Below are 15323 nucleotides of genomic sequence, written 5' to 3' on the forward strand. Positions count from 1 at the left end.
TGCACGGGCCCCGTACATGAATGTGGGCTGTACCCCCCCGATGGCAGCCCTGAAGGACACACTAATTAATCATCAACTGTGCTCACACTGCACTGCACATATGCATGCAGTAGAAACTGTTTAGCTGCTTGTGATGAACCCTCTCTCTCCCAGTCCGAGTGCTGCTCTATAGGTAAATACAAGCAAGAAGGCTAATATTAGGACAAATGAGAAGATATCTTAAAATGACCATAGATGGATCAAAGATCAGCCAGTTTGGAAAGGGCCAGCCAAATTTGAATCTACTTATGGCTGTTGCCCTTTGAGGGAAATTAATCTAATGATCGGCTTTTAATGAATGTGAATGTTGTAAATTTTTCATTCGATCAGTGCATGTAGTGCTGATCAGTGTATTCTGATAACAGAGGGGTCCCCGTTGTCAGACTACAATAGCACAGTGGGGAGGATTCCATCCGTTCTTTATTTTAATATGTTTTTGATCAGCCCACTGGTTGATTAAAAAAAAAAAAAAAGGATCCATCTATGGCCAGCCTAACATTCCATGATGTTTTAAGACCTACACAACCGCCTTAAATTGTGTGGAGTTCAGCTCTAATCACATTGAATTGCTATTTTATTGCAGATTAATTGTACAATACTATAAATACACTTTAATTATTTCACCCTTTTCTTTCATACTGTTCCATTTCCAAAAAGCCCCTCCATTCATTATAACACATTTCATCTATTTTCTTTGTACTAAACTGAAACGAAACCATTGCTGGTGCTAGCTAGCATGATGTCAGTCTGCATTAGTAATCTAATCAGAAAGGTAATTTTCTACTTTTTTGATATTCCCACACATTATTGGCTTAATTACTTTGCAAAGTCTGCTTTTAAATCTTTTTGTTTGATGTCAGAAATTTGTCAACTCAATTTATCTAATTTTATAGTAGAGATAACACTCCCTTACTATGCATTTACAAGGTAGGGTGGTTCTTGGTCAAACTGTATTGTAAATGCAGTGGAGAAAATTTAAGTTAGTGCATTGAATATTACATTTTTCTATCCCAAAATTTTAAAACAATTTACCAATTAACAATTAACATAAATGACTAACAATTAATTAACAATATAATCCAATCCCCTATCATGAAAGCTGAACCTAATCTCATCTAAACTTTATACCTAAACTTTACCCCTAAATTTAACTCCCAACTTAAACAATTTGTTAACTCTATTACTAGGGCTAAAGCCTAATATTCACAGGCCGAATGTTGGCAGGCTTCTGTCGAAGGCTCATGACCGAAAAAGATCTGTGGACCGACTCCTGATCAGCGCTCTCAGCCAATGGCACTGACCAGAGTGTTTTGGCTGGGGGGGGGGGGGGGGGGGGGTGCGCGTCCCCCTGTCACAACACAATAGCTCAGCAGGGGAGATCGCTGTACTAACATCGGATTGTTAGTACAGCGGCTTCAACCTGAGCTGTCAGTTTTTTTTCTTGCAACCTGCTGGGCTGAGTGAAAAAAAACCTAGCAGTTTGTACAAGGCTTTAGCCTAACACATATACTTCTACTTAAAGCGGAGTTCCACACAAAAATGGAACTTCCGCTTTTCGGAACCCTCCCCCCCTCCGGTGTCACATTTGGCACCTTTCAGGGGGGAGGGGGGTGCAGATACTTGTCTAAGACAGGTATTTGCATCCACTTCCGTGGGAGTCTATGCCTCTTCCTGTCCCTCCGCGCTGTCTCCTGGGAAACACACAGCTCCCAGGAGATAGTGGGGACCAGTTACGATGCGCAGCGCGACTCGCGCATGCGCAGTAGGGAACCGGGAAGTGAAGCCGCAAAGCTTCACTTCCTGATTCCCTCACCTAGGATGGTGGCGGCAGCTGCCGAGAATCGAGCGGGTTATCGGCGTCGGCTGCCGACATCGCTGGACCCTGGGACAGGTAAGTGGCCATGTATTAAAAGTCAGCAGCTGCAGTATTTGTAGCTGCTGGCTTTTAATATTTTTTTTTTAGGTTGATGTAGGTGGACCCCCGCTTTAAATCCACTACTAAACCTAGCCCTTACATTTATCCTAACCTCAAAGCTGTATCCTAATAATTACAGATGTGAAAAAGATTACTATACTACTAAAACCAAAGTACAAATTATACTGAAAAACCTTAGTCCTTAATCCTATTTGACAAAAACTCAATTGTCCTTATTAAAAAAAGAATTGATGCACAGGGATCTGGCTTCTCTATCTGGCAGAGGTGCCTGGATGACATGTTGATAAGATTGGCTGAATAGAATTATTTGACAGTTACATATGTATTTCAACTGTGAATTTAGACATTTTCCTGCATTCCCACTTTCCATAATGATTTTCCCAGTCATAAATATTTCAGACAATATTGTAATTACCTAAATCCTTATAAAGTTACAATAATTGATCAGTGTAGCTCAAAAATGCTATAGTGGATTAGTTTAACCTCAAAAAGTGCAAAGGTATAGATTTAACAATAAACACTCCTTTATAATGTGATCAAAACATAGTCTTCCCAAAATATGATTTAACATTCCCTTCTTCCGTTGTTTGTCTTATTTATAAAACCAAGCCATCAGGGATTTTTTTTTTTACAGTACACCTTTTCCAGTTTACCTTTTGCTAAATGTTTTGCAACTATTTTATATTGAAATATTCCAAGTTTATAAAGAGCCCTATATGGACTTTAAAGTGTATCTAAATAAAAAACAAAAAGGTTAGATATTGCATCTTACCGTGCATAGTTACATAGTTGGTCTAGACACAAGTCCATCTAGTTCAACCAAGAAAAAAGAAAAAAGAAAAATCCTTAAGCTGGCCATAGACAGATCAAAATTCCTGGCTATAGCCTCCAGCAGTGATCATTGTATTCTGCTGGTAGGAAAGGCTCCCCGCGCTTCCTACTGGCAGAACACAATAGCGCTGCGGGAGAAATTTCCCCATCAACACTAACTCTGTTAGGGGAATCAAGCAGTTTTCTTTCCTTCAGCCGTGGGTTGCATAAAGTATGGCCTGCCTTAGATAAGGTAGCAGCATTTATTTTCATTATTCAGGCTTTTTAACCACTTAAGGACCAAGCCTCTTTTTTATACTTGTTTAAATTAAAATGATTTTTTTTTTTGCCAGAAAATTACTTAGAACCCCCAAACATTATATATTTTTTTATAACACCCTAGAGAATAAAATGGCGGTTGTTGCAATAGTTTCTGTCACACCGTATTTTTTGGAAATTTTAATTAAAAAATAAGACAACAGTAAAGTTAGCCCAATTTTTTTTATATTGTGAAAGATAATGTTACACTGAGTAAATTAATACCCAACATGTTACACTTCAAAATTGCGCCCGCTCGTGGAATGGTGACAAATTTTTACCCTTAAAAATCTACATAGGCGATGTTTAAAAATTTCTACAGGTTACCAGTTTTGAGTTACAGATAAGGTCTAGGGCGAGAATTATTGCTCTCGCACTAACGATCGCAGCGATACCTCACATGTGGGGTTTAAATACCGTTTTCATATGCTGCCGCTATTCACATTTGCGTTCGCTGCTGCGCGTGAGCTCGTCGGGACGGGGCGCTTTAAAAAATGTTTCATTTATTTTCTTATTTATTTTACTTTTAATTTATTATTTTGACACAGTTTTTATTTTTTTATTTTTTGGGTCACCTTTATTCCTATTACAAGAAATGTAAACTTCCCTTGTAATAGAAAAAAAGCATGACAGGACCTCTTAAATATGAGATCTGGGGTCTAAAAGACCTCGGATCTCATAGTTACACTAAAATGCAAAAAAAAAAATTAAAATACATTTTAAAAAATTCTCCTTTAAGAGCTATGGGCAGAAGTGACGTTTGACAATGCTTCCGCCCTCCCATGCCATGGAGCCGAGCAGGGGCCATCTTCCCCTCAGTCGGCAGCCAGGCATCCACAGGAGAGGACGCGATTGTCTCCGCCGCTACCAGCGGGTCCAGTAAACGGTGGAGACGACCGGAGCGTGGCCGGAGGGGGCTGGACACCTCTCCCGCCACCGATCAAAGTGATCTCGCTGCGAATCCGCAGTGGAGACCAGTTTTATCTTAAAGAGAAATGCATGGCATTCCCGAAAACACAGGGGTTATGGCAGCTAGCTGCTGCCATTACCCCGGTATTTAGCGTCAAAGTACAGACGTACGGGTACAGGGATTTGCGTGAAGTGGTTAGCATCTACAAACATGTCTGCCATTGTTTATCTCCATTAAACAGTAGCTGATGGTTGGTAGTCTACACAAGAAAGATAACATTGTTTCTGCTTCCAGTTCAGCTTAGAAATGGAAAGAACGCTGCATTAGCCAGATATACAAGTATTTTCTGTACTTGCAAAAAATACTCTTAGCCTGAAAAAAAAGAAAATGAATGTAGTCACCACCTCCTAGGACTGGTAACATTTTTGTTCTTGAGTTTAGTTATACTTTAAGAGCAAAATGTTTGCATAGTTAGTAGAGCACTTTGAGCTTGGTGAATGTAATTACTTGTAAAATAGTGTCTCTTTCTATTTCTAATTTTATAACGTAGCAATTGTGTTCCAGTTGTGAAAGGTGTCTTCATCTATAATAAAAATATGAAAAGTTTCTCTGAAAACACACTTTTATTGGATTTTTTTTCCCAGCATGTCAGATTTTAAAGCCATTTTAGATGTAGTAGGAAGCAACTCTAAAACTTCCAGACTAGCATATTTCTTCATAACCAAACCCCAAAAAGATAAGGGGCTCAAATATGAAGGATGGAGTAGGAGGAAGCTTAGAATAGTAGAGAATTGTTAAAACACTTGTCAGTTTATTGTTTGCTGTCTATGTACCAATGGGGACATTTTTCTTGTCCCACAGACTCCAAAGGAAGTTAGAGGAAATCTCCCAAAGTGACAATTGTCCCCTGAACAGGTGGCCCTCAATTCTTGTTCTGGGGAGAAATCTAACATTTTGTATTTCTCATTACTTTCTTTGTGACAATGGTCACCAGTACAACTAGTGGTGAATCTTCCCAATGGGGACACCAACAGCAATAAAAACTTAAGGGTCTAACAATTTCCTACTCTATCCAAAATTAAAAAAAAAAATATGTTTTAATTAAGTATAAACTTGAGCAGAGAAAACCTAAAACAAGTCAGGAAAAAAAGAAAACCTGAGACAAATGAAAGAAAAATAATAATACAAGACTTAGAGTTTAGCTTACAAAATGTTCTAGTTTTTATATGCAAAAGCTCAGTTTTTGTATATTATCGTACCTGTAAACATCAAAGGGAGTTCTATTTGTCACTTAGCTATTGCAATCTGGTGGCACCTCTGTTAAATCAACTTCATAGTCTTATAACACTCTGTTCTTCCTTTTTTCCCTTAACAATAGTGAGCTAAATAAGGGTCACTTTCTTGACCCTTCTTGTCAAGACTTGCTCTAACAAAATAGCATTTACAAAGGACGTACGTCTGTCAGTATAGAGAGGAGGTGGATTTTTTTTTGTGTTCTCAATAACTGTAATTTGCATGATTACACAAGCAACAGCTTTGCTTGCAGAGAAGCTATGTTACATATAAGTGAATTAAAGAGTTTTTTGTTCAGGGTTTTATGCCAAGAGACAACTGAATCTTCCTTGGATTGCTATTAAAAGTGGCATTTAACAGCTGAGCTGACTGATATGCATTGGTTTAATTAAGAATCTGAGTCAAATCTGTTTAGGACACTTAGCAAGCATTACTAATATATGATAAAGACTCATGTAACACTGTTAACTTGTTGAAAAACCTGTGCCTGCTGCAATTATTTTCACATACTGAGCTACAATTTAAGATCACAATACATTCAAAGCGTAATCTAAGATAATATTCTGGGCATGATTTCATAGCTGATCAATCATCTTTTAAACCAGTCTGTGCATGTGTATGCAAAACGTGATTGTGCTTTCTAAGTGTGCATGTAAATGGAGCAGCCAGTAGGCAGGGATTGAGCAGACACTTGTGTAGGGGATATCTTCAGGGATGTTGGGCAATGGGTGGGAGCTTTATTTAATGCACTTTGAAGAGGTTGCAAACCTCAGAAATAAACAAACAAAACAAAAAAAAAACAACTTGCAAAATAAAGGTATAATGAGCTAGTATGCATCGCATACTATCTCATGATGAAATACTTACCCTGAATCGGTGTCGCCACGCCAAGTACACGGCAGACATCTTCATCTGAGTTAATTCCGGGTTTGTGATGACGTCACTCCCGCACATGCACGCGAGAGCCGCCGGTAGCGGCACGAGTCCTGCAGTAATGGACCGCCGGTGCCTGAAATGGGTCGGATCCCCTGATGAAGTTACGTGTGGTGTGACATCACGCGTAGGGATGGGACAGGCACCTTATGCTGATTGGGGATTACGAGCTCGCCACTCGTGGGAAATAAGCCATTATTTTACTGCTGTTATGTGAGTACCCATGTTTTATGCTAATAAAATCAAGTTTTAGCCTGACAATATTACGCTATTTGGGACCTTCCGTTTTTCTATTTTCGTGCCCCTTGTACTACCTGACGGATTAATGTTCCGGTATTAGGATAGAGGAGAAAAATAAAGGATGGTATTCCCAACACTGGTCTTATGCTGTTACCCCATTACCTTAAAGTGGTTGTATACCTTTTTTTTTTTACTTTTACCTACAGATAAGCCTATAATAAGGCTTACCTGTAGGTAAAAAAAAATATCTCCTAAACCTGTACGGTTTAGGAGATATTCCCCTCGCAATGAGCCGTTGACTGCAGCGACACATGCGCACAGGGGATTCTCGGCAGACAGCCTGGCAAACTCCGGAGCTTGCCAGACAGAAGTCTCCCGCGCGCATGCGCGGGAGTGACAACACCACGGCTCCGGCCACTCACAGTGCCGGAGCCGCGATACCCGGAAGACACGCTGTGGGGAAATGTCAGCTCCCTTGGCGTGGACCGTGTGAGATGCTGGCGCCTCGTTCTAAGGTAAGTATCTCATAATGAGCTAGTATGCGGTGCATACTAGCTCATTATGCCTTTTCCCTTGCAGGTGTAGAAAAGAAAAAAAAAACAGCGGGTATACAACCGCTTTAAGATAAGGGGCCATTACTTACTAGTGTGTGTCCAAACACGAAGAGGAACACTATTTTATTTATTTGAGCACTTCACTGCAATTTGTGCATGCCAGGAAGCCGTTTCACTCTGTGAAGAAGGACTTTTCATATGTTCACTCACTTTGATTTGAAGATTATGCATTTTTTGTCACGTGGATTGTGTTTACTGCATGAGTCACTTTGATTTCTATGCCTGATGTGTGCATACTACACATAGGATTCTACTGTTTACATTGGACATTTTTGCACTTTATATAGGAGGGCTTACACCTACAGCATTTTGCACACTTTTTTCTGATATTTTCACATTGCAATTTCCTGATATGGATATTTATTGATGGTGATTGTATATTCTGTTTCTGCACTATGCACTTTTTTTAGTGATTGTATTTTATGTAGAATTTGTCACATACTATCAAAAACTTTTTAATATTGTTTTTATTGTTGATTTACGCCTGATCATATTTATTTAGCACTGCAGCTCATCAGTACCATCACTTTATTAGAATTTTTGTTTATGCTAGGATTAGCGCAGCACCACCTCTATAGTTCGTTTTTCCAGGACTCATGCCATTACCGGGGGCTCTCTCACAATGGCGTCAGCAGCAGCGCATATACTGAATATCTCCTAAGCTGTGCAAGTTTAGGAGATATTCGAGGTACCTACAGGTAAGCCTTGTTATAGGCTTACCTGTAGGTAAAAGTGGTGTAACAGAGTTTACAACCACTTTAAGTTTAAAACTGGTCTGCTGTCTGACACACAAGGTTCCAGTAACCTGTGACATTAGTTATTTATTCATTTTTGTTATCAGTTTTGCACAGGCATTCATGGGTCTCTCGGATTAAAGTAGAAGTCAAGGCAATATATTTTTCCTTCTGTAGTAATTCTTGCCCTCAATCTATGTGTCTTGCTTTGTACATTAGTGCTCTGCAGTCAATGCTTTTGATATGTATAGGTACTACCCTTATCTAGTAACAGTTTCTATGGGTTGTACTGTCGACACAGCAAAGAAATAGTGGCAACATTTACATTTAGGCTCAGAGCAAACACTGGGAGGCAATCCCTTCAGCATAGGTGTGTGCAGCTTATTGCATTAGGGTGTGCACTCTAAAGCTCAAACACAAGTCTGTGTGTGTGTCTACATATATATATGACCCTGGCACATTGATCTCCCTGCCGACACAGTGAAAGAGAAATGCCTAAACACATCTCTTATGGCAGAACCGATAAGAGGGGGATCTTTTGCATCTTCCTGCTGGCACACAGAGCAATAATGCTAATGCACATGGGGTGATTAGGGTGTGCCCAGGCACACCCAGCACACGCCTATGCTGTTCAGCCAAATTTAAAGCCTCCCTATCCCTCTCTCCCCTAAAAACTGACAGTATAGTGCCCTTTAGTGTCGAGTGTTTTGCAGAGCATATCTCCTTTCAGTTTGTTGTGACTACATCGCATAGTACTGGTTTGACCCTTTGCGTAAACACCCACACCAGGGTTGCCAACCTTCCGAAACTTTTTTTACTGACAGAACATAGAAAATTTACTGACAGAGCACATTTTTGACTGACAACCTGGAAAATTGACGGAACTCCTATTGCAAACTAAAACAATTGATATTTAAACAGTATAAACACAATCTGTAAACACTGACAATACCCATGTATTGGTAATTGGTTTGGTATGCATTTAAAAAGTCAAGCCACCCTACTGGGATACAGTTGAAAAACTATAAGTTTGAAAGTCCTGTTATGCATGCCTAAGAGAGCAATGGGCATGACCAGATTAATGGACGTAGCCTAAAAGAGGATATTTAAATAGAACAGCTCCCTCACTACCTGCCTTTAAATAAACACATCAGCTGCTTGGATAAGAACACATTGCCATGGCCTCGATGCTTAGCTACATAATGCAGCAGTTTTAACTCGACATGTTAAATTTAACTGACGCCATCGCCTGTCAAACCTGCCCATTGAGCTTAATGGGGCTGCACAGCAGCCACAAGTAAAATGCTTGGCTTGCGGTTGTGACCCAGTATTTCAATGCAAAATTCCCATTTGGCTGGAAAATAATCACATTCAGAAGGCATCAGTCTCACCACTAACAGTGGAAGGGTCTTAAAGGGGCATTAAATTCTAGGAGTGTGCGCTACGTACAGAGTGCAGGGTTCAGGTGTGCGCTATGTACAGAGTGCAGGGTTCAAGTGTATGCACAATACAGAGTACAGGGTTCAAGTGGATGCTACATACAGAGTGCAGGTTTCAGTGGTGTGCTGTTTATAGATTGCAGAGTACAGGAGTGCCTCCTTTTCCCCCAAATCACCCCCCTCCCTCAGTCCAGTAAAGTGCTCTACTCCCACCCCCAAATGCCCCTCCTCTACAGTACCTGATAGAGAGCTGCAGATAAGCAGGACAGGTTACTAAGAAGGAGAGTTTAGTGTAGCTGTGGGATGCATGTGGCCATGAGCACAAGCTTCAGGAGTTGTTGCCGCCAGACAAGCATCAGGTTCCAACTATCTATCTATCTATGCAGAGAGGCGGCAGACCGAGCACAGTTGAGGTCACTCTGCAGCTAGAACTAGAGAAGCAGGATCTGCAAATGTGGCCACCTGCTCCTTCCGCCACCAACTCCAGTCTGCTTCTATTTAAAAATAATCCCAACTGACCTCAAACTCTACTATGAGCATTGGTAATGGTAAAAAATGCAGGGAAAAAACACAACTGAAAATGTGTAAACATTTTCAACCAGTCCCTTTTGTCAGAGTAGGAAATACATGCATGCAAATCAAGCTAAGTAAAAGTGGTGCTTGTATATGTTTAAAATTTAGTTGCAAGGCAATACACAGGCTTAATGGCAATATAAAGGCACAACAGTTTGAGTCCTTGCAAGTGACGTCACTGAAGAAAATAGAATGAAATAAATGAAACATAAAATGACTTGAAGAAAATGACAGCATAAATGATACAGCAGCACATAACATATAGATAGAATATAATAAATAACATATGGTCTGCAGTCTATTGGTTCCAGTGCATTTCATTATTAGGGTAATACGACAGTTAAGTGCATGTTACATATGAGTTATATGGCTTGGGTTCATAATTATTTTATAATTTTTTGTATTGGTGGCCCTGAATTTGACCATATCAGAAAAGGTGGCATGTGAATGGCTAGCCAAAGCTCCTTACAAACATGTTTATGATTCCTGGTAATTTGTGTGAAAATATTTCTGTGTGTAGCGCGTCAGTTAATATTCACAAAGCTCAAGTCACAATATCATGACTCAATAATAATGTAGCATTTTAATTACTATATGCGGTTTCTCTTTCTAGTAGTTGAAATTGGTTTTCTAAAGGCATTATTGCATTACGCAGCTACATTTACTGCACGCAGATTATTTTAGTTTTCTTTTTTCAAAGTATTTTGACTGTAGAGGCGAATTTAATAGCTCACGGGTTATCACTCTTTTAAACACTGAAAGTTTCAAGGTGATGACAACTGCTTGAGTGAGCTGTCCAATGATGAGACCTGGAAAGGAAGCCATTTGAGGTGGAGAAAAATAACTCATAAGAAAGTCATAAGGCTTTCAATATTTTAATGCCTTTTTCATGTGAAAAAAATTGTTGCACACTGAGGCTGGGTTCACACCTATGCGAAATGGATGTGGGTTCCTCCGCATCCAATTCGCATGGTAGGAGATTGTGACTGGCTTTCTATGGAGCCGGTTCACATATCTCCGGTGCGGCTCCAGTGCGAATTTGCATAGAGGTCCTGTGCGTCTTTTAGTCTGTTTCAGGTCTGTTTCAGGTTTGTGCTGTAATCGGACCTGAAATGGTGAACGGGGACACACTGAACCCCTGCTGTGAGTTGCATGCCGCAATAGTGTGAACCCAGCCTGAAAGTATATTTGTAATTTTGAACATTTTTTGGAGAAAATATCAGTTAAGTAAACTGAGCTTGTAATTTGAACTTTCTTACTGCAGTTGTAAATATCTATATGTGAAGAACGGTGTTACTATTTGTGATACTGGTAGAAACAATAATATAGCATTTTATAATGAATGCATTTTTTGGAAAAGGCATAACTAAATAAGTTATTAGCTTAGTCATCCTAAATGAATCAATCCATTAGAAGCCTAGGCAGAAATTCCACTTGGTTTGTACTTTACAATTGTAATTTAAATTGGGTAGTCACCAGGTTCAAGCGCCTCATCCTGCATACAAATGCCAGATGGCATTCGGACCCACTTTTCCCTCCAATGTGTTTATCTGGATAGGAACAAGCGGCTACTTCATGATTGGTGGCAGCTGCTTGGTGATTATTTTATAGAAAAGCAAGGCCCTCCATGTACTTTCTATGTTATTACTTATTTCAGCAGAAGGTACTCCTCATTTAATCCTATTTTTCATTCTTTTAGTAATCAACAGCTTACATTTCTTGTATAGCATATTTTCCTGGGATACAGGTTTAGATTCATTAAGTAGAATGTAAATGGACATTACTAAAATTGGATGTTTAGAGGCTCACTCCCTATGAGGTGCTCATGGGCATTTGTTTACGTCTGAACTGCTTCTCTCATACAAGTCAAAGGCAAAGCAAATGCAGCTTTGAGCAGGTTGATGCAGCTTTGAAGGAAGTCAAATCAGGTCATAAGACGGCCGAACTGCAGGTGAAATACACCTGTCAATGAACTCTAAATGATATCACAAGCATCTCAAAGTGGTCTTCAATGCAAACAATTTGTTCATCAACACAAGCCCTTACTCCCAGGTGAAGGACTTGTGAGAAGAGAAAAACTCTAGACAGAGCTTTAGTTTTGAAAATGTATGATGTTTTTCTGCTGGTATTTCTAACACCTTATTGGTGTAAGCCATCATAACACAATAGAGAACATATAACATGTCATACATTTCAATCTCTATTAAGAGGCTTATGGGCAGTGCAGGATTTAGACCTCGGGGTGCCCGGGCCACTTTAAGTTCGAGGGGCACCTCAATATAGAAATTAAATTATATGATATATAAAAAAAATGAACTGAAATAAATGATAAACCGCATTTGTTCTTAAAAAAAAATGTTATGTGCCGAAGAAGACACTTGTTTGTTTTTGTTTTTTTTTTCCTTCAATTTTATTGATTGTAAGAATACACATTACACAGGTAATTGGAACTAGGAAGTCATTCATCACAGTTATGCATCACACTACAATATTTACAAAAAGTATTTTTTCCTGTACTTAGCATCTGAAAAATCGTTAACTCATCAACTGTCTTGAGGACACTGCTCTCGACAGCCAGTAGGCACAGAGCAGTTAGTCTTCCATGGCTCATTGTGGTTCTCAGATAATTCATTATCAGTGCCAATTTGCTGAATGACCTTTCTCCCGAAAAAGGAGTGACCATCATAAGAGCTTCATTAACACATGGAAAGGTATCAGTAAGCCCTTTATCCTGTAATAAACCTGCCTGTTGAGATGGAGTGAGACATAACAGGAGCTTGTCAAAGGCTACAAACTGGACAATTTCCTCAACAAATATGCTACTGAAGTCCTGAGGGAAAGAACTAATATGCTTCTTAGCCTCGATTTTTATCTCTGCATCAGGTAGACTACATAAGTTGACTGCCATACACTGGTATGCTACCCTGCACTCTTGTAAGGCAACAGACAACTGATCTAAAATAACATTGAAAGTTTCACATCTGAACACAGTTTCATCTAAGACTGATGTTAGATTTGCATCATATCACTTTTTTCTGTTGACTTGCCGGTAGTTGATTTGTATTGTGCATTGCCACAGAAGTTCCTGGCATCCAGATCCAGCTCTTAATGCCTATCTCGAAGTGATTCCAGAAACTTTTCCAGAGATTTCATTGATCCATCACCTTTTTCAGGTCAATGTTAATGACTTGGAAAGCTTTACTTGTACTATTGCATCGTGCAAAAATTATGTTCTTAATAATTATGTTCCAACTCCCAAGCTTTATGTCTTGCTTCAGGTTTTTGCTCCAGGTTACTTTCAATATCTCTGAGGGCATTTTGAAAACAGTTGTTTCCATCTAAAAGAGCTTTAGTAGCATCAGCTCTTGCTGACCAATTGTTTGAAAGAGACTTCACTGTTAGTGCTCTCTCCTTTTCGTTCATTAGATTTGCCCATCTGCCCAGCAACAGGCAGCAAGATTCAATGCATGAGCAGCACAGGGAATAAAAACTGTTGCTGAATTCTTATTTTTAAGTCTGGCCTGCATTCTTGTGTAATTACCAGACATACTGCTGGCATTGTCTTAGGGCTGTCCTCTTCAGTCTTCAAGATGAATATCTTATTTTTCTAGAAATTCTAAAACAGATGCAGCCAGTACTTAAGCCTTGTGAGAGCCAGTCTGCAGGAAAGTTGAAAATCTTTCTAGTGGCTTCCCAGAAACAACATATCACACAGTGACTGCTGGTCCATATCCTGGCACCCACATGCACGCTTTAATTTTTAAAATAAAACTAATTTTATAATTATTAAATCCAAATTGTGGGTGGCATAGGAGGTGCCACACCCTATTATTAATTACAATCTCAAAAAACACTTAGGCACTTGGGCTTAAGGCACCAGGTATCAAACAGATGAAAACCACATATTAACATACATTTTTTTATTTTTACATAATATATAAAAAAAATATATACTGTGCATTAAACACATATTAAAAAAGTGGGAAAAAGATTCTGATTCATTGATATAGGTGTACCGAAAAAAAAATATAACAGCCTATTTGCCTTTAGTAAATCAAACCCATTGTGTCTGTACCCCTTTGCACCTATGCACGCCATCTCCATACTATACTAGATCCCCCTCTAGGCACAGTCCTCCACCTATCCATATTTTATTGCCAAGTGGGAACAAGTGGGATGATGATGTCCAGACCTCCTTTAAACCAACACATACTAACTTAATACTAACACACAAAGTATTTAAAGCCAGCCAATTCCATACGGGAAATTGTCTACAAGAACTTGGCTTATTGGTATAGATGCCCAAGCTTACTTCATAGAATAATACCAGATAAACTGTCCATATGTTGGTGTTGCAGTAACAACATTGGTCTTAAACTGGTGGAGCTGCTTAAGTCTCCAACCCTTCTAAAATGGAGTATTTGACATATACCACCAAGTCACAGAGTTCTCTATACCCAGATCACTTGAGGCAGCCCCTCTTTTTATTATTCCAGGCCATCCTTCTCATACCAAAAAAAATCCCAAGAAATTCTTTAAGTATGTAAACAGTAAAAAAGGGAGGACAGACCATATTGGACCCATAAAGAATGAGGAAGGACATCTGGTTACAAAGGATGGTGAAGGTATTGAATTTATTCTTCTCTTCAGTCTTCACGAGTGAAGCGGGGGGCTTCAGTAACCAAAACTGCAGTGTTTATCCTCATGACACAACACAGGAAGCACCTCCATGGTTAACAGAGGACACAATTAAAATTAGACTTGAGAAACTTAACATTAATAAATCACTGGGACCAGATGGCTTGCATCCGAGGGTACTTAGTGTACTCAGTCAAGTGATTGCCAGACCGTTGTTCCTAATTTTTACAGACAGTTCACTGACTGGAATGGTACCAGCTGATTGGAGAAAAGCCAATGTAGCACTAATATTTAAAAAGGGCCCAAAATACATCCCTGGGAATTAGACCAGTTAGCCTAACATCAATAGTATGTAAACTCTTGGAGGGGATGATAAGGGATTATATACAAGATTTTAGTAATGAGAACGGTATCATTAGCAGTAATCAGCATGGATTCATGAAGAATCGTTCTTGCCAAACCAATCTACTAACCTTCTATGAGGAGGGGAGTTGCCATCTAGATAAAGGAAGGCCCGTAGACGTGGTGTATCTGGATTTTGCAAAAGCATTTGACACAGTTCCCATAAACGTTTACTGTACAAAATAAGGTCTGTTGGCATGGACCATAGGGTGAGTACATGGATTGAAAACTGGCTACAAGGGCGAGTTCAGAGGGTGGTGATAAATGGGGAGTACTTGGAATGGTCAGGGGTGGGTAGTGGGGTTCCCAAGGGTTCTGTGCTGGGACCAATCCTATTTAATTTGTTCATAAACGACCTGGAGGATGGGATAAACAGTTCAATCTCTGTATTGGCAGACGATACTAAGCTAAGCAGGGCAATAACTTCTCCGCAGGATGTTGAAA

At 39.5% G+C, this 15323-nt stretch overlaps 1 protein-coding gene across 5 annotated transcripts in view; it reads left to right on the forward strand.

The window, feature by feature from the left end:
- FGF14 (fibroblast growth factor 14) overlaps positions 1–15323 on the forward strand; it is a 776206-nt gene that overhangs the window by 523058 nt on the left and 237825 nt on the right. The window lies entirely within an intron of this gene.

This window comes from Aquarana catesbeiana, linkage group LG02 (genome assembly GCF_042186555.1).
Source record: "Aquarana catesbeiana isolate 2022-GZ linkage group LG02, ASM4218655v1, whole genome shotgun sequence".
In the NCBI taxonomy this organism is placed as follows: Eukaryota; Metazoa; Chordata; class Amphibia; order Anura; family Ranidae; genus Aquarana; species Aquarana catesbeiana.